General features: G+C 40.2%; 1 long non-coding RNA gene across 2 annotated transcripts; it reads right to left on the bottom strand.

The window, feature by feature from the left end:
• Window positions 1-336: 336 nt before the first annotated feature.
• Window positions 337-17905, bottom strand: LOC127115354 (uncharacterized). 2 transcript variants are annotated; one of them, XR_007800704.1, is made up of 3 exons: window positions 17885-17905; window positions 17326-17772; window positions 337-850 (listed from the first exon to the last, which is right to left on the bottom strand). It is a non-coding gene; the product is annotated as an uncharacterized LOC127115354 (long non-coding RNA). The 2 variants fall into 2 exon arrangements; XR_007800703.1 differs by lacking the exon at window positions 17885-17905 and having other exon boundaries at window positions 17326-17852.
• Between the last annotated feature and the right edge of the window lie 322 nt (window positions 17906-18227).

Raw genomic sequence — 18227 nt, 5'->3', positions numbered from 1 at the left:
AATTTAATTTTAAAGTAAATCTAATTCCAAATTTCAAATTAATCTTAATTGTTTTTTTTACTAATGATTCAAACTCTAATTGATTTTTATTTTCGAATAAATGTTAGAATTGATATCAAAGTAATTTTAACAAATTATAGACTAATTTGATTTTAATTGGTTTTATTTGGTTTTGGATTTTAAATTGACATTTAGATGAGTTTTAGACTATTTCAAAATAATCCCTATCCATTTCTACAACCACAAATTCATTTCATTCTAACATTCATTACACCATTCAAATGTCCAAATAATCATTTCATTCATTAACAATCCAATTACTTTAGAATAACCATGTCAAAAAAATAATAACCAAGCATGATCCCATAAACATGTCCATATGCATTGCATTACATGAGATTTGGCATTGTGTGAATCATTTTACATAAGCTAAATACTATTACAACTTATTACATCCTAATGACTAATACATTACAATAATTGGTTGGAATTAAAAGGATATATAAAAAAAATTCCACAACAGGAATAAAAGCAAAATGACTTCTTCACTATAACAGATATTTTTTTTAATCTCCAAAGCACTCATAATGACCTTACAATCAACCTTCAATATTGATCCAATATTCAATAATTGATAACCGGTTTTTTCCAACTGAGTTTCTAACAGAATTCATATTCAATTCAACCAATAGCCTCTCCAACCTGAACCAATCTGCAATCCGGTCATTTCACATACCTCAAACCTGCAGGATTTGGTTTCCAAGCAAACAAAACAAATTCTACATCAGTTCAATAATAATATTAAGCCAGATCATGTAACAATGGTAGCGGTTCTAAACAGGCCTCAAACCTACAGCTTGTATTCATTCCGGTCTTGTAACACAAGGGCAATTGCTATTTAGACAAATGATAGAAGTCTACGCAAATAAATTCAAGGATTAAGCACTATTCTTGTATGGACCATCTCTTTGGAAGAGCTGGTCTCATTGACAAAGCAAAGGAGTTTGGGAAGTACAGGATTATATATGTACGGTTACCGTCATGCTAAGACCCACCGGAGTAATTTCAAGACGATTAAATTCTTAAACTGACTATTGTGCTTCAGCCTCATCAAGATACAAGCCAAGCACCTGTTATTAAAATCAACCGGCGGCCAATGCAATTTTGTGCAGAATTCCAAACTTGACAAACCTGCAGCAGAAAGAAATGAAGGTTAAGCCTGTCAATCTAATGGAGTAATCTTATGCAGGTAGGAATACATAATCAATGGAGGAAAGAGCTGTTGGTATTATGCAGGCAACACCTGTTACAACTAGAGAGAAAGGGTGAATCGGTGGGGGAGAATTTGAAAAGAAAACCCTAAAGCTTGGAGGCGGCCGCGATCTCAAAGGAATAAAAAGTTAATTCCAAAATCAAAGCCGAATCGGGATAAAAGAGGCGAGGGGAGAAGATTCGAGATTTACCTGAGTCATTTTCGTCGCCGGAAGTAAGTCTTCATTTGGGGATTTTCCTTTTTACCTTTGATCTTAGCTCGCCTTTGAATGTGAGATTGTGATTTGAGGGAGCGATGAGGAAGGAGAATCGTAGCGAGTGAGGGCGAGTTTGGTTGAGGACGATGAGAGAGTTTTTTTTTCTTCCTTACTGTGTTTCATTTTTTCTTTCAGTTTCTTTTTTTTTCTTTATTTTAAATAAAACAAATGATTTAATCCATAAAAAATACATTTAGTTTTCCTAATTTCCAATTCATTTCTCTTTTGGAAACCGGCTGGGTTTTAATTTTGTGGGCCCCCCATCATTTATTTGGTAGTGCAACAGACCTTCTTTTATATTTATTTTTATTTTTTTGAATTCTAATTTTTAATCTATTTTGGTTTATATATCTAAATTAGTATTAGATTAATAAGTAACCACAAATGGTCTAGTGGATAGGGGGTTTCTATGGTCGTTAGTGTAGTGGGTTCAATACCCGTATTGAGCATTTTATTTCTTTCAACATTTGCATTTTATTTTCTTTTAGCATTTTATTTTATTGTTTATGTTTTTATTATACTCATGGTTGATCTACTTTCTTTTAATTTCATCATACATTCGAAACCATTTGAAAACTATAAAAATCATATTTTTCTCGATTTAATATCGAGCCCATTTTCATACCCTTGTAAGTCGATTGCTTTTTGAGCATCGCCATCAACCTCACATAGCTTACTCTTGGGCTTTCTTACAATGAGTCGGTTCTCTTGCACTTACACTCATGCATTATTTGTTGATTGGGTCCGATTTAATTATTTCATGATTTTTTAATCCCCATTTGACAAAATGTACCCCACTCCCCCGATGTGTAATAATTTTGTACTGTTTTATTTGTTTGACTGTCTAGTTAGATACTAACACAAGAATAAAACCAACCATTTCCAAAAGATCAAAAATAATGACTCGATCCAACGTCGAGTATTGTCTCAATAAACAAATCAATCCAGTTTTCCCTTCTGTTCTATTCCATTTCTTTCAAACTTTCACCAAACGCTTGATTCAACGTCAAGCCACTTTTTTTTCTAATAAAAACTCAAAAAATATTAATTCCTATCCAAACACTTTTCAATAAGATGGAAGTGGAACGTGGTGTATACCGCGCACTCCTGAGACTAGGATTCGAGATGTATATCTCGCCAATCCTAGCTCTCGCCATCATTCAAGTTTATCCACTTTGTTTTCTTTCAAACACTCATTCAAATTTCTCTTAAACGTCCATCAATACTTGATCTATGGTCAAGTCATTTTCACAACAAAACTCAAAATACCTAATTCTTATTTAACACTCTTTCAATAAAGATGGAAATGGAACATGGTGTATACCATGCACTCCTGAGGTTAAGATTCGAGACGTATGCCTCGCCAATCTTAACTCTCGCCATCGCCTAAAATTGTCAATGCGGTTTCTTCAAACCCTTTCACAATCAAATTCCAAAATACTTAATTCCTATCTTAATCTTTTTCAATAAAGATGGAAATGGAACATGGTGTATACCATGCACTCCTGAGGCTAGGATTCGAGATGTATATCTCGCTCATCCAAGTTCTCGCCATCACTCAAAATACATCCAACCAATCAAACTCTTTTCTCGCCGCTGTGCGACTAATCAAGAACCTTTTTCATAAACGAAAGATATATTGTCTTAAGTGATACAAAACAATGTTTCGGCCACGATTGTTGAGTAGAGATAATGACGCTTTTCCGAATGTAGATTTATAAATCTGTTCGATGTGTGGTACGCGTCCACTCCTCATCTGTTTTGGGTAAAACGATGTTTTCATCGATTAATACAATATAGCTTTCGCTAAAATCGACCAACAAACAAACATTTTTCTACCCAGAACTACGTAAGCCTTGATTTCTCTTTTGAGATACGTAGGAGCAGGATTTGTAAATCTTGTCAGGCCCACTAATAAAAAACTTAGGTTTAGTCCTTCGTTAAAAAATCCAAAAACATTTCTCCTCTCTTCTATTCTTTCTTTCCCACCTAATAAATTCGAAAAGCCTAATATTTCAACTAACACTAACGCACACAACTGACCTAATGGTTCCCGTTGAGTACAACGGACGTGAGGGGTGCTAATACCTTCCCCTTGCGTAATCGACTTCCGAACCCGGATATTGGTTGCGATGACCATATCTTATCCTTTTCTTTTGTCTTGGGTTTTATCGATATTTCCCCTTTCCTTTTTAGGAATAAATAAAGTTCGGTGGCGACTCTGTTCAGTCCATCATTGCGAGCGTGCGATCGCGCTTCGCTTTGAAGTCGTATCCCCATTTTTTCGAGGTGCGACAGATGGCGACTCTGCTGGGGAAAACAAATCCCTAAGTGAGTCAAGCCTAGTTAGGACGTTTGTGTGCCTTTGTTTGTTTAATTGTGTGGCTTTTCCTTATTTATTGCTTTTTTACTATCTTTATTATTATATTGATATATCTGTTGAATATTGGTTCTATTGCGATTGTTGGTACTTGGGTATTTGATTGCAAACCATGTGGGAAAGACTCTACACCCGAGTCTAGAGTGAAAAAACATAAGATAGGATGATGGTTGAGTAGTACAGACTCCCGAGGTGTATACTTCGTAAGAGTCGGTACGAGAACCTCACTTAGAGTAGATCCTTTTGCGAATATTGTCGCCCGAGGTGTATACCTCGTAAGCTTCGATGTTTCAAAGGGGTCCATGACTCTAAGGACCTTTTAGAACATTAAACCTTTGGCCAACTAGAAATGATGGTTGCGTAGTATGGATTCCCGAGGTGGATACCTCGTAAGGATCGATACGAGAACCTCGCTCAGAATAGATTCTCCAGATGGAGTTGATGACCGGAAAGTATTTTCCGTAAGCGTCAAACAGTCTTTTGAATCCATGACTCTGAGTATCCTGTCTAGAACCCAGTCGATGGTTGCGTAGTACGGACTCGCGAGGTGTATACTTCGTAAGAGTCGGTACGAGAACCTCACCCAGAATAGATTCCTTCGATGGAGTTGACGATCGGGAAGTATTTCCCGTAAGCGTCAAACATTCTTGTGAATCAATGACTCTGGGGATCCTTTGTAACAAAAGCCCTAGGTCATACCCGGTGAGAACCCCATTTTGGAAAAGCAATCAAATTTATCCATACCTCGGACCTTTGAACCTAAAAAAAATAAAAAAATAAAAATAAAACATTGCATCCATTCATTCATTGCATATGCATAAAAAGCAAAACTCTTAGTTGTTTCGCATTATTTCAGGAGTCCAAGACTTGTTAGCAAGATGAATCCTGAGAGAAGAGGCACTTTTCAGTTCAAATACAAGAACGTGGACCTTACCAACCTGCAGAAGTTGAGTGCCAAAATAACACCATTCAAACTCAACAGCTTTGTACAAAACTATGGAAGAATTCTGGACATCCTGAATGAGAAGATGGACATGATGACCGCAGTGACTATTGCTCAGTTCTATGATCCACCTCTACGTTGTTTCACATTTTCTGACTTCCAGTTGGCTCCTACTTTGGAGGAGGTTGAGAGGATCATAGGCCGGAATTTGAAGGATCACAATCCATTTCCTAAGCTTGATGAAGATATTCCTCCCAAGAGAATAGCTTCAGCTTTGGGTCTGAAAGTTTCTGAAGTCGTGGATAATTGGGATGTGAAAGGACCTTTCAGTGATTTTTCTAGGAAGTTCTTGGAAGATCAGGCCAAGAAGATGGAAAAAGAAGGGGATTGGGAATCCTTCTATGCTGTGTTAGCCGTGTTGATATATGGGATAGTCCTCTTCCCAAATATTGACCATTTCGTGGACCACCTGGCGGTGAGAATTTTCCTCTCTGGTAACCCTGTACCGTTCCTCTTGGCAGATCTCTATTACACTCTCCATGATCGTCATGAGAGGAAGGGAGGAATTGTCTTATGTTGCGCGCAGTTGTTGCACGCCTGGTTTAGATCCCACATGCCCGAGGAGGGTCCTTTTGTCTCAAAGGAACTCAAGCCCTTCCAGAAGTTAGCTTCCCTCACTTCCAGTCATGTTAAGTGGTATATCAGGGATTGGGAAACCGAGAATGTGATTGTCAGCATTGGAGACTTCCCCAATGTGCCTTTGGTAGGAACCAAGGGTTGCATCAACTATAACCCCGTGCTATCTCTACGGCAGCATGGGTACCCTATGAATGGCCCTCCAGAAGCTAAAGCTCTAGAGCCTTTCATCTTACATGGTGTTGAAGCGGATCATCCAATGGTGAAAAAGATCAAGAGGTCTTGGCAAGCAGTTATCAGGAAAGGTAAGGAGTTGGGTAAGAGAAATGTCATTGCCCGAGAGCCTTACACTTGTTGGGTTAGAGAAAGGGTTCAGATGATTAAACTCCCTTATCCATTTGATCCTTCTATCTATCCATTGGTTCCTGAGCCAGAGACCATATTACCTGAAGATGTGGAGAAGCTCAATGCCCGTATCAAGGAGTTGGAGTTGGAAAATGCTGATTTGAGAATCAAGCTTGGCCGAGTCTCGATAGAGAATGGGAACTTGAAAGACGATCAACAAAAGAAGGACAAGGAGCTTGAAGTCTCCAACAAAAGAGCCAGAGAGTCTGAAGTAAGGAGAGAAAAGTTTGGACAAGCGCTCTTTAGCACTAAATCTGTGTTCAAATCAAAGGAAGAAGAGTTGGATAGAGCTTTATTCCGGATTCAAAAACTCAACAAGACTCTAGAGCTGCCCTTTGAGATGAAAAGGGAAGCACGGTTGATTTCTGAGATTCGTACTCGTGAATTGGAGAATACCATTCAGAAGTACAGGGATGCTCTGGAACGTGAGAAGCTGAAGACTGAAGAGTCAGAAAGAGTTTGCACACGGTTGAAACATCATTTGGATCGAGCCGATGCTAGAATCCAGGCGCTTGAAGGTGGGGATCAGGATGCCGCCTATATGGTGTTGCTAAATGAATGCAGATATTGGAGAAACCTCTATAGGGACATAGAGGTGACCAAGGCTGAAGACGTGCGCATTATCCAAGATCTCCAAGGGCTTTACACTGAGTGGAAAGGCAAATTTCTGAAGCTGTCCGGATTTGCGAGTTCCATCATGCGTGAGCTACCTGAGAAGCTGCAAAAGGCGGATTGGTGCATGTGTCCAGAGAACACCCTGCACCAAGTCTTTAATTTCATTAAGTTTTGTAAGGCAATGTTAGAAGGGTTAACTACTGACCTTGCTACGGTTCGGAAAGCCCATAAACCATGAGCACCTTGTTTGTATTTGAACTTGGATATGAGATTAATGAAAAATCGCTTTTGAGATTCATTTTATTGTGTTTCATTTCCTTATTATTTTAAATATTTGCGAACAAGTGTTGTGACATTTTGAAATGAATGATTGAAACTAACCAAGAGTTTTGCAAACAAAATGCATCCATACATGCATTCATGCATTTTCAAAACTAGAGTCTCATTCTGTCCTTTCTTCCTCCAGTTTCACGCTGAATTTTCAACACCAATATAATACTCGTGCCCGAGCTCGTCAAAGAATGGCAGATCAAGAGCATGAATTGGAGCGAGTGAGCTCAGAGCTCGAAGACCTGCGTGGCAACATGGGTCAGGTCATGGAGATATTATAGGTCATCCGGGCAAAATTAGACACCCAAACAACGGTTGTTTCAGAAATCGCCGGTCCAACGATTGAACCCCAACCTGCAAGGACGGTACCAACAACCTGGCCAACCTATGGTTTACCTCCCGGTTTCACGCCTACAGTTGAAGGTGCACCTGGTTTTGCACCATCCGCTCAGCAGACGGCCCCTCTACCGACCATAAACGAAAATCATCCTGTGGTCCACACGTTCGCACCTCCTCTCGTTCGTGCACACGTGCAACCCTACTTTGAGGATCAACAACACGCTCCAGACTTTTCAGATGAAGATGAGGAAAGGCAGGAGGACCTAAGAGCGATGAAGGAGAACTACCAGCTGCTTGAGAAGAGATTGAGGGCTATGGAAGGCGACCAAGTTTTTGGTGCCACCGCTAAGGAGATGTGCTTAGTGTCCGGTCTTGTGATTCCTGCGAAGTTCAAGACCCCAGATTTCGATAAGTATGAGGGCCACTCGTGTCCTAAGAGTCACCTTATTATGTACTATCGAAAAATGGCTGCGCATGTAGAGGATGACAAGCTTATGATACATTGCTTCCAGGACAGCTTGAGGGGTGCTCCCTCCAAGTGGTACTTAAGCCTTGATCAAAGCAGGATTCGTTGTTTCCAGGACTTGTCTGATGCCTTCATCCAACATTACAAGTATAATATGGATATGGCCCCAGATAGGAGACAACTGCTCAGCATGTCCCAAAAAGATAAGGAGTCTTTTAAGGAATACGCGCAAAGATGGAGGGAAGTGGCCTCGCAAGTCGAACCACCTCTGGCCGAGAAGGAGTTAGCAGATTGGTTCATGGATACAGTCAAACCTGTGTTTTATGAAAGAATGGTGAGTAGTGTATCTGCGAGCTTCTCTGACCTGGTCGCCGTGGGCATAAAGGTCGAGCTAGGACTGAAGAATGGAAAGATGGTGACTACCTCTGAAACATCTGGTAGTAATGCCAAAAAGTTCCCTGGAGGGTTTCAAAGAAAGAAGGAGGGTGATACGAATGCAGTATCAACCAGTCAAAGAAGGAGTCATTCATGGAAGAAGCAACACCAATTTGCTCAACAACAACCGATTTATCCAGTACAATACGTTCAACAACCGTATGTGGCAGCAGTCACACCAAATTTTAACCAACCACAAGCTCATGTTTATCAACCCGCTCAACAATCGCCGATATACCAGCAGGCGCCAGCGCCACCTGCTTATCAACAACCGAGGGCGCAGGCTCCTCGTTCGCAAAATCCCCAAAATCAAAATAGGGTACAGAGAAGTAGACTTCCGTTTGCTTCAATCCCTATGACATACACTGAATTGTACCCATCATTGCTACAGAAAGGGTTAGTGACGCCCAGATCTTTGGGTCCTCCACCTAATCCTTTACCTCCGTGGTACAATCCAGATGCCCATTGTCCTTTCCATGGGGATGCCCCTGGACATGATTTAGAAGGATGTTATGCTTTAAAGCATATTGTGCGAGACCTGGTTGAGAAGAAGATTCTTTCATTTCGAGACGTCGAACCCAATGTCAAGAACAACCCTTTGCCAGCACATGGTGATGTTAATGCCGTCGAAGAGGCTTCTGATGTGTGTGTAATCAAAAACGTGGAAGATGTTAAAACTCCGTTGCTAGCGCTTCATGCAGGATTGGTGAGGGCTAGATTGATTGACGCATGTCACGATAGCTGTGAAGAATGTGCCATTCAGCCAAAAGGATGTAAAGTGGTACGAAATGACATTCAGAATTTGATGAATCAAGGTGTTTTACAAATTTCTGGTCCAGCAATAAATGAGGAAGTTTCGGTCATTGAACCTGTTTTTAACATACCAGAACCGTTTGAGGTGACTTATCACAGGAGAGACGTTGTTCATCCGTCACCCGTGGTAGTTTGCATGCCTACCCCATTTCCTTTTGAGAGCACCAAGGCGGTACCCTGGAAGTACGACATAACAGTGGTGGATGGAGTGGTAGATGGAAAGCCCAAAATTGCTGAAAGTAAGGATGTTTTGGAGAATGTTGACACTGACATCACCAATATCGCAGGGACAAGCAGGATGACCCGTAGTGGTCGGATTTATACTCCCAATTTTAATGTGAACCCTCAAGAGCCAACAAGGGGAGCTGCAAATGTAAATCCTACCCCAGAACATGGAGGGGCACAGTCGGCTGTGCAAACAGATGAAGCAAGTGAGTTCCTAAGGATAATAAAGAAATCTGACTACAAGATAGTTGATCAGTTACATCAAACACCATCAAAAATATCTATCTTGTCCTTGCTTCTGAATTCCGAAGCTCATAGGGAGGCTCTACTAAAAGTGCTTGCTCAGGCTCACGTTACCCAAGATATAACGGTCGGCCAATTCGATGGAGTGGTCGCCAATATCACAGCCTGCAATACTCTAAGTTTCAGCAATGAAGAGCTACCCAAAGAGGGGAAGAATCACAACCGCGCTTTGCACGTATCCATAAAGTGCCAAGAAGATGCTCTGGCTAGAGTTTTAGTTGACACTGGATCGTCCCTCAATGTTCTACCAAAGAGGGCACTTTCTAAATTATCTTATCAAGGTTCAGAGTTGAAACCTAGTGCGCTTGTGGTGAAAGCATTTGATGGTTCACGAAGGACAGTAGTTGGGGAGGTAGAGTTACCGATACAGATTAGACCGCATGTATTCCCCATCAATTTCCAAGTCATGGATATAAATCCAGCTTATAGCTGCCTTTTGGGACGCCCATGGATACATGCTGCTGGGGCAGTAACTTCGACTCTGCATCAAAAGATGAAGTTCGTTGTCGATAACAAACTCGTTATTGTCTCAGGTGAAGAGGACTTTATCATCAGTCAACTCTCCTCTTTCCGTTATATTGAGGCTGATGAGGATGCCTTAGAAACCCCCTTTCAAGCCCTAGAAATATCCAATGCCACACTTGAAGAGGTTAAGGATCCTGTTGAGAAAGCTAGTTTGTCATTCGCTTCTTTGAAGAGTGCAAAATCAGCAGTTGAAAGTGGAGGCCCTGCAGGTTGGGGGCAAGTCATCAACGTCAATGAGAAAAATGACCGTTTTGGTTTGGGGTATAAGTCTTTTGCTAATGAAGGAGCCATGGTCCCTGCAAAGGACCGTGTGCGGAGCATACAAGAAGTTTTCCTGAGCAAAGGATTTATCCATGGAGAACAAGTTGGTGCAGTGGAAGATGACACTGAAGATGGAGAAACATCAAATCTGATATACCGGTGTGAAGCAGCCCTGACAAACTGGGAAGCGGTTGAGATTCCAGAAGTTTTTCCTGTGTCAAAGTAATTGTTGTTTTCCTTTGTGTGTTTTTTGAAAACCCTTAGCTCTGCCTAAGGCTAATGGATCATTTGTAGGGCCCCTTTTGAATTTCGAAAAAATCATTATGACAAATAAAGAGCATTTTGTTCAAATTCTTGTCGTTCATTTATCTGTTTTTTTTTAAAAAATGGCAATCCTTTCAAAAACTACAAAAATATTTTTTTTACTTCTTTTGCATTTTATTTCCATTTTTTCTAAAAAAAACCCATCATTAAAAAACATGCAGAATAATCAATAAACCAGTTGAATTCGATGACCCCGCTACTTCCTATAATTTTGAACTCCCCATCTACCAAGCGGAAGAGGAGAGTGAGGAAGATGGTGATTTCCCAGAAGAACTGGAAAGGATGCTCGAGCACGAGTCAAAGGCCCTTCAGCCACATCAAGAACCAGTGGAAACAATCAACCTTGGCACTGAAGAGGACAAGAAAGAGGTCAAAGTTGGGACTACACTTGAGGCAAGCATCAAGGAAAGATTGATCAAGTTGCTACATGAATATGTAGATGTATTTGCTTGGTCATATCAGGATATGCCAGGTTTAGATAGTGACATTGTTGTCCACAAGTTACCACTACAGCCAGATTGTCCGCCAGTGAAGCAGAAGCTCCGAAGAGCAAGACCCGACATGGCTCTAAAGATTTGTGACGAGGTGAAACGTCAATTTGATGCCGGTTTTCTAGCAGTTGCAAAGTACCCTCAATGGGTAGCTAACATAGTACCTGTACCCAAAAAGGATGGCAAGGTCAGGATGTGTGTTGATTATAGGGATCTAAACAAAGCTAGTCCAAAGGACGATTTCCCCCTGCCACATATTGACACTCTGGTAGACAACACTGCTAAGTTCGCAGTCTTCTCCTTTATGGACGGATTCTCGGGTTATAATCAAATCAAGATGGATCCAGAAGACATGGAAAAGACCACATTCATCACCCCTTGGGGAACATTTTGCTACAAGGTAATGCCATTCGGTCTCAAAAATGCTGGGGCAACTTACCAAAGAGCAATGGTCACTCTTTTCCATGACATGATGCACAAGGAAATTGAGGTTTATGTGGATGATATGATTGCAAAATCCCAAGGTGAAGAGGATCACATAGACCATTTGCAAAAGCTATTTGAGCGTCTTCGGAAATTTCGACTACGGCTGAATCCTGCTAAATGCACCTTCGGTGTCCGATCCGGAAAGTTGCTTGGTTTCATTGTCAGCCAACGAGGAATCGAGGTGGACCCTGACAAGGTCCGAGCTATACAAGAGATGCCTGCTCCACGCACCGAGTGAGAGGTTAGAGGCTTCCTGGGACGTTTGAATTATATCTCAAGGTTTATCTCACATATGATGGCCACATGTGAGCCTATCTTCAAATTGCTTCGAAAAGATCAAGCAGTTGAATGGAATTCTGACTGCCAAATGGCTTTTGAGAGAATCGGACAATACCTGCAAGAGCCCCCTATTCTAATTCCACCTGTCCAGGGGAGACCACTCTTTATGTACTTAACTGTGCTTGAAAAGTCAATGGGATGTGTGCTGGGACAACATGACGAAACCGGTCGAAAGGAGCATGCCATCTATTATCTAAGTAAGAGGTTTACCGATTGTGAATCCCGATACTCACTCTTGGAGAAAACTTGTTGTGCGTTAGCATGGGCCGCTCGTCGTCTAAGACAATACATGATTTGCCACACTACTTTGTTGATCTCAAAAATGGATCCAATAAAGTACATCTTTGAAAAGCCTGCTTTGACTGGAAGACTCGCCCGTTGGCAGATGTTACTATCTGAGTATGACATCCAATATGTGTCTCAGAAAGCCATCAAAGGAAGTGTGTTGTCCGATTACTTGGCAAACCAACCCGTTAAAGATTACCAGTCGTTGAAGTTTGATTTCCCTGATGAAGACATTATGGTAGTAAAAGATTGTGAAATCCCAGGACTTGATGAAGGACCTGAACCCGGATCTCGGTGGAAGCTCATGTTTGATGGTTCCTCCAATTACATGGGGCATGGCGTAGGAGCTGTCCTGTTGAATCCAAATGGTGGATACACTCCCTTCACAGCAAGGTTGTGTTTTGATTGCACGAACAATATAGCAGAATGTGAGGCGTGCATCCTAGGCATTGAAGCAGCAATTGATCTCCGAATCAAAATCCTCGAAGTATGTGGAGACTCAGCCTTGGTGATATACCAAGTCAAGGGCGAATGGGAAACCCGTGATACCAAGTTGATCCCATATCGTGCCTATGTCATGGAATTAATAAAATACTTTGACGAAATCACTTTCCGTCATATCCCGAGAACTGAGAATCAAATTGCTGATGCTTTGGCTATGTTGGCTTCAATGTACCAAGTTAGATTCCATAATGAAGCACCTCTCATTCAGATCGAGCGGAAAGTCGAGCCTGCCTACTGTCAGTCAGTTGAAGAAGAAGCCGATGGTAAACCCTGGTTTCATGACATCAAATGCTTTTTGCAAAATCAAGAATATCCAACAGATGCAACAACCCTTGACAAGAAAACATTGAGGAAGTTAGCATCCAAATTCTTCTTAAGCAATGGTGTGTTGTACAAGAGGAATCACGACATGATTCTGCTCAGATGCGTGGATGGACGTGAAGCGGACCTGTTGATCAAGGAGATTCATGAAGGATCCTTTGGAACTCATGCCAATGGGCATGCCATGGCCAAGAAGATTTTGAGAGCTGGTTATTACTGGCTGACCATGGAATCCGACTGTTTCAATTATGCTAGAAAATGTCATAAATGCCAAATATATGCCGACAAGGTACACGTGCCTCCGACCCTACTGAATGTTTTGACGTCACCTTGGCCTTTCTCAATGTGGGGCATCGACATGATTGGCGCCATCGAGCCTAAAGCTTCCAATGGTCACCGCTTCATCCTGGTTGCCATTGATTACTTTACCAAATGGGTAGAAGCCGCCTCTTATGCTAATGTGACAAAGCAAGTGGTTGCACGGTTTCTCAAGAAAGAGATCATTTGCCGTTATGGAATTCCAAGTCGGATCATCACAGATAATGGGACTAATCTGAACAATAAGACCATGAAAGAATTATGCGAGAGTTTCAAGATTGAGCATCATAACTCTTCACCATATCGTCCAAAGATGAATGGCGCTGTTGAAGCCGCTAATAAAAACATCAAGAATGCAAAAAATGGTAAAAACCTATAAGGATTGGCACGAGATGTTACCTTTCGCACTGCATGGATACCGGACTTCCGTCCGTACTTCAACAGGGGCAACCCCGTTCTCTTTGGTATATGGGATGGAGGCAGTTCTCCCAATTGAAGTAGAGATACCTTCAATGAGAATCTTGATGGAGACCAAGCTAGAAGAGGCTGAGTGGATTCAAAATAGATTTGATCAGTTGAACCTCATAGATGAGAAGCGATTGACTTCTTTGTGCCATGGACAATTATACCAGAAACGGCTTAAAAGGGCTTTTGACAAGAAAGTACGTGTTCGGGAATTCAGAGAAGGAGACCTCGTGCTTAAAAAGATCTTGCCAATACACAAGGACTCACGCGGGAAGTGGACTCCCAATTATGAAGGCCCATATGTTGTAAAGAAAGCTTTCTCCGGAGGTGCCTTGATTCTCACAACTATGGATGATGAAGAGCTCTCACACCCCGTGAACTCTGATGCAGTTAAAAAATACTATGCCTAATAAAAAACTCGCTAAGTTGGAAACCTGAAAAGGCGACTTAGGCAAAAAAAGAGCGTCCCGGTGGGTTGAAAACCCGAAAGGGCGATCCAGGAAAAAGTTAGGGGCATAAAGGCATAAACTGCATCAGTTGTTACTGATTAACACCGAAGAATTTGAGGTGGAAGATTAATCCAGTCACTCCCCTTAGGAGCAAGGTTTTTGGGGGATCATATCTATTAAGGATGTTAGTGGTCACTGAATTCAATGTAAACCTTTCCTTATTGCCATTTTCAAAAAAATGTAACACTCTATGGAGCTACGCCATTTGTGTGCTACCATTCTTGAATAAAATACAAGTTTTCCCAATCATTGTTAATTTGTGTTCATCTATGCTTTTCTTTGTTATGCAAAATGTCCTTTATTTGTTAATAATGAAGTTTTGAAACTTGGAAAAAGAATTTGAAATTTAGAACAAATTTACTTTGATACATGTGAAAATCGAAGGAAAATCATTTGTTTCCCCAAAAGCCTCGAGGTTGCGTAAATATTCCTAGAGCACCAACAAAAGTCCCCACGGAGTACAACTTATGAATCCTCTAGAAGGATGGACCTTTGGTTATCTATAACTGTCAATCATGATAGTTTCTCCTCTAGATGCGCCTGTTAACTGTACGGGTACGAGTTATTGGTATTGAGGAATCAGAATCTCTGTAAACAGTCCCTACAAACTCCCAGTCTGCCCAGTGTCAGCATTCTCATAATCATGATCATTCATATATCATGCTTAAAAGGAAATTCAAATCATGCATAGCCGAAAGGTATTTCGTGCTCATTGTGCATTGACCTAGGTCTCGTTGTTGATCCTATGTCCTTGGACCTCTAATTCCAGTTTGTCTTTGGTATCCTTAAACCAACATCCGGTTTTCATGGTCATTTTCAAGTCCAATTGTTATTGGCAAAAATCCGTTAAAAGTTGGTTGTAGTCCATTGCTTACGTTCAGAGTCTAATTGTGGCTATTCCGGGGTCAGGTCATACTTGAACCTGCTCTGAAGAGTTTTTTCCAATCTTTTGTTCAATACTATTCAGGTCATATGTGAACCTGTTGTTGAGCTTTTATTCCGGGGTCAGGTCATACTTGAACCTGCTCTGAAGTTTTTCCTTTTGTTCAATACCATTCAGGTCATGTATGAACCTGTTGTTGAACCCTTATTCCGGTGTCAGGTCATACTTGAACCTGCTCTGAAGAGTCTTTCCTTTTGTTCAATACTATTCAGGTCATATATGAACCTATTGTTGAGCCTTATTCCGGTGTCAGGTCATACATGAACCTGTACTGAAGAGTCTTTCCTTTTGTTCAATACTATTCAGGTCATATATGAACCTGTTATTGAGCTTTTATTCCGGGGTCAGGTCATACTTGAACCTGCTCTGAAGAGTCTTTCCTTTTGTTCAATGCTATTCAGGTCATGTATGAACCTGTTGTTGAGCCTTATTCCGGTGTCAGGTCATACATGAACCTATACTGAAGATTTTTTTTCTGTTTGTTCAATACTATTCAGGTCATGTATGAACCTGTTGTTGAACCCTTATTCCGGTATCAGGTCATACTTGAACCTGCTCTGAAGATTTTTTCACTATGTTTGTTCAATACCATTCAGGTCATATATGAACCTGTTGTTGAGCTTTATTCCGGTGTCAGTTCATATATGAACCTACTCTGAAGAGTTATTCTCCATGATTATTCCCCAGCATTGTCAGGTCATATATGAACCTGTTTGTTGTGTCTGAACCGGTTGTGCATTTTCTTTCTTATTCAGGTCTGGTAAGTCATATGTGAACTTACTCCCGAAATCTCTTGTACTCTGAATGCTGCTTATCAAATTCCACTTCGATTACTCCCCAGTGTGTGTTTGACTCTCCGGCATGACTTGTCTTCCCCAGCGAGTTTTTTTTTTTTTACCATTTGTCTGTCTTCCTGTGGATCATCAACATTCCCCACAGATTGGTCTGTCTAGTAGCATCTCCTGTCAAGGGTCCACCATATCCTTAGCAGATAAAAATTACAAAAAAAAGAATCCTGCATCCATGCATATCATATCATATCATATCATATCATATCATATCACATCATGTCATAGGGATTCAGGATCAAAATCCGGGTTTTCTTAGTATTTAACCATCTCCCACTATGATCATATGAAGAGTGTCCTGCTTCATATTCTCTAGTTGAAGATACTTAAATAGGGGCAACTGTCATACCCCAATTTTGATCCTGAATTTTTTCATTTTTGTTATTTTATTTTTATTTAGCACTTGGTCTAAAGTTCATTTGCATACATTCATTCCCAAATCCATATTTTGTGATAAACATTGGTTATTATCTAACTTTTTGGTCATGGTGCTTTGTGATTACAAAATGGATTTTAGTTATTTGACTTTTTTAATTTTTCAATTTTAATTTAATTTCAAAGTAAATCTAATTCCAAATTTCAAATTAATCTTAATTGTTTTTTTACTAATGATTCAAACTCTAATTGATTTTTATTTTCGAATAAATGTTAGAATTGATATCAAAGTAATTTTAACAAATTATAGACTAATTTGATTTTAATTGGTTTTATTTGGTTTTGGATTTTAAATTGACATTTAGATGAGTTTTAGACTATTTCAAAATAATCCCTATCCATGTCTACAACCACAAATTCATTTCATTCTAACATTCATTACACCATTCAAATGTCCAAATAATCATTTCATTCATTAACAATCCAATTACTTTAGAATAACCATGTCAAAAAAATAATAACCAAGCATGATCCCATAAACATGTCCATATGCATTGCATTACATGAGATTTGGCATTGTGTGAATCATTTTACATAAGCTAAATACTATTACAACTTATTACATCCTAATGACTAATACATTACAATAATTGGTTGGAATTAAAAGGATATATAAAAAAAATTCCACAACAGGAATAAAAGCAAAATGACTTCTTCACTATAACAGATTTTTTTTTAATCTCCAAAGCACTCATAATGACCTTACAATCAACCTTCAATATTGATCCAATATTCAATAATTGATAACCGGTTTTTTCCAACTGAGTTTCTAACAGAATTCAGTTTCAATTCAACCAATAGCCTCTCCAACCTGAACCAATTTGCAATCCGGTCATTTCACATACCTCAAACCTGCAGGATTTGGTTTCCAAGCAAACAAAACAAATTGTGCATCAGTTCAATAATAATATTAAGCCAGATCATGTAACAATGGTAGCGGTTCTAAACAGGCCTCAAACCTACAGCTTGTATTCATTCCGGTCTTGTAACACAAGGGCAATTGCTATTTAGACAAATGATAGAAGTCTACGCAAATAAATTCAAGGATTAAGCACTATTCTTGTATGGACCATCTCTTTGGAAGAGCTGGTCTCATTGACAAAGCAAAGGAGTTTGGAAGTACAGGATTATATATGTACGGTTACCGTCATGCTAAGACCCACCGGAGTCATTTCAAGACGATTAAATTCTTAAACTGACTATTGTGCTTCAGCCTCATCAAGATACAAGCCAAGCACCTGTTATTAAAATCAACCGGCGGCCAATGCAATTTTGTGCAGAATTCCAAACTTGACAAACCTGCAGCAGAAAGAAATGAAGGTTAAGCCTGTCAATCTAATGGAGTAATCTTATGCAGGTAGGAATACAGAATCAATGGAGGAAAGAGTTGTTGGTATTATGCAGGCAACACCTGTTACAACTAGAGAGAAAGGGTGAATCGGTGGGGGAGAATTTGAAAAGAAAACCCTAAAGCTTGGAGGCGGCCGCGATCTCAAAGGAATAAAAAGTTAATTCCAAAATCAAAGCCGAATCGGGATAAAAGAGGCGAGGGGAGAAGATTCGAGATTTACCTGAGTCATTTTCGTCGCCGGAAGTAAGTCTTCATTTGGGGATTTTCCTTTTTACCTTTGATCTTAGCTCGCCTTTGAATGTGAGATTGTGATTTGAGGGAGCGATGAGGAAGGAGAATCGTAGCGAGTGAGGGCGAGTTTGGTTGAGGACGACGAGAGAGTTTTTTTTTCTTCCTTACTGTG

The sequence above is a fragment of the Lathyrus oleraceus genome, chromosome 1, assembly GCF_024323335.1.
Source record: "Lathyrus oleraceus cultivar Zhongwan6 chromosome 1, CAAS_Psat_ZW6_1.0, whole genome shotgun sequence".
NCBI lineage: Eukaryota > Viridiplantae > Streptophyta > Magnoliopsida > Fabales > Fabaceae > Lathyrus > Lathyrus oleraceus.
Note: the sequence above shows the minus strand (reverse complement) of the source record. Positions and strands in the feature narration are given on the sequence as shown.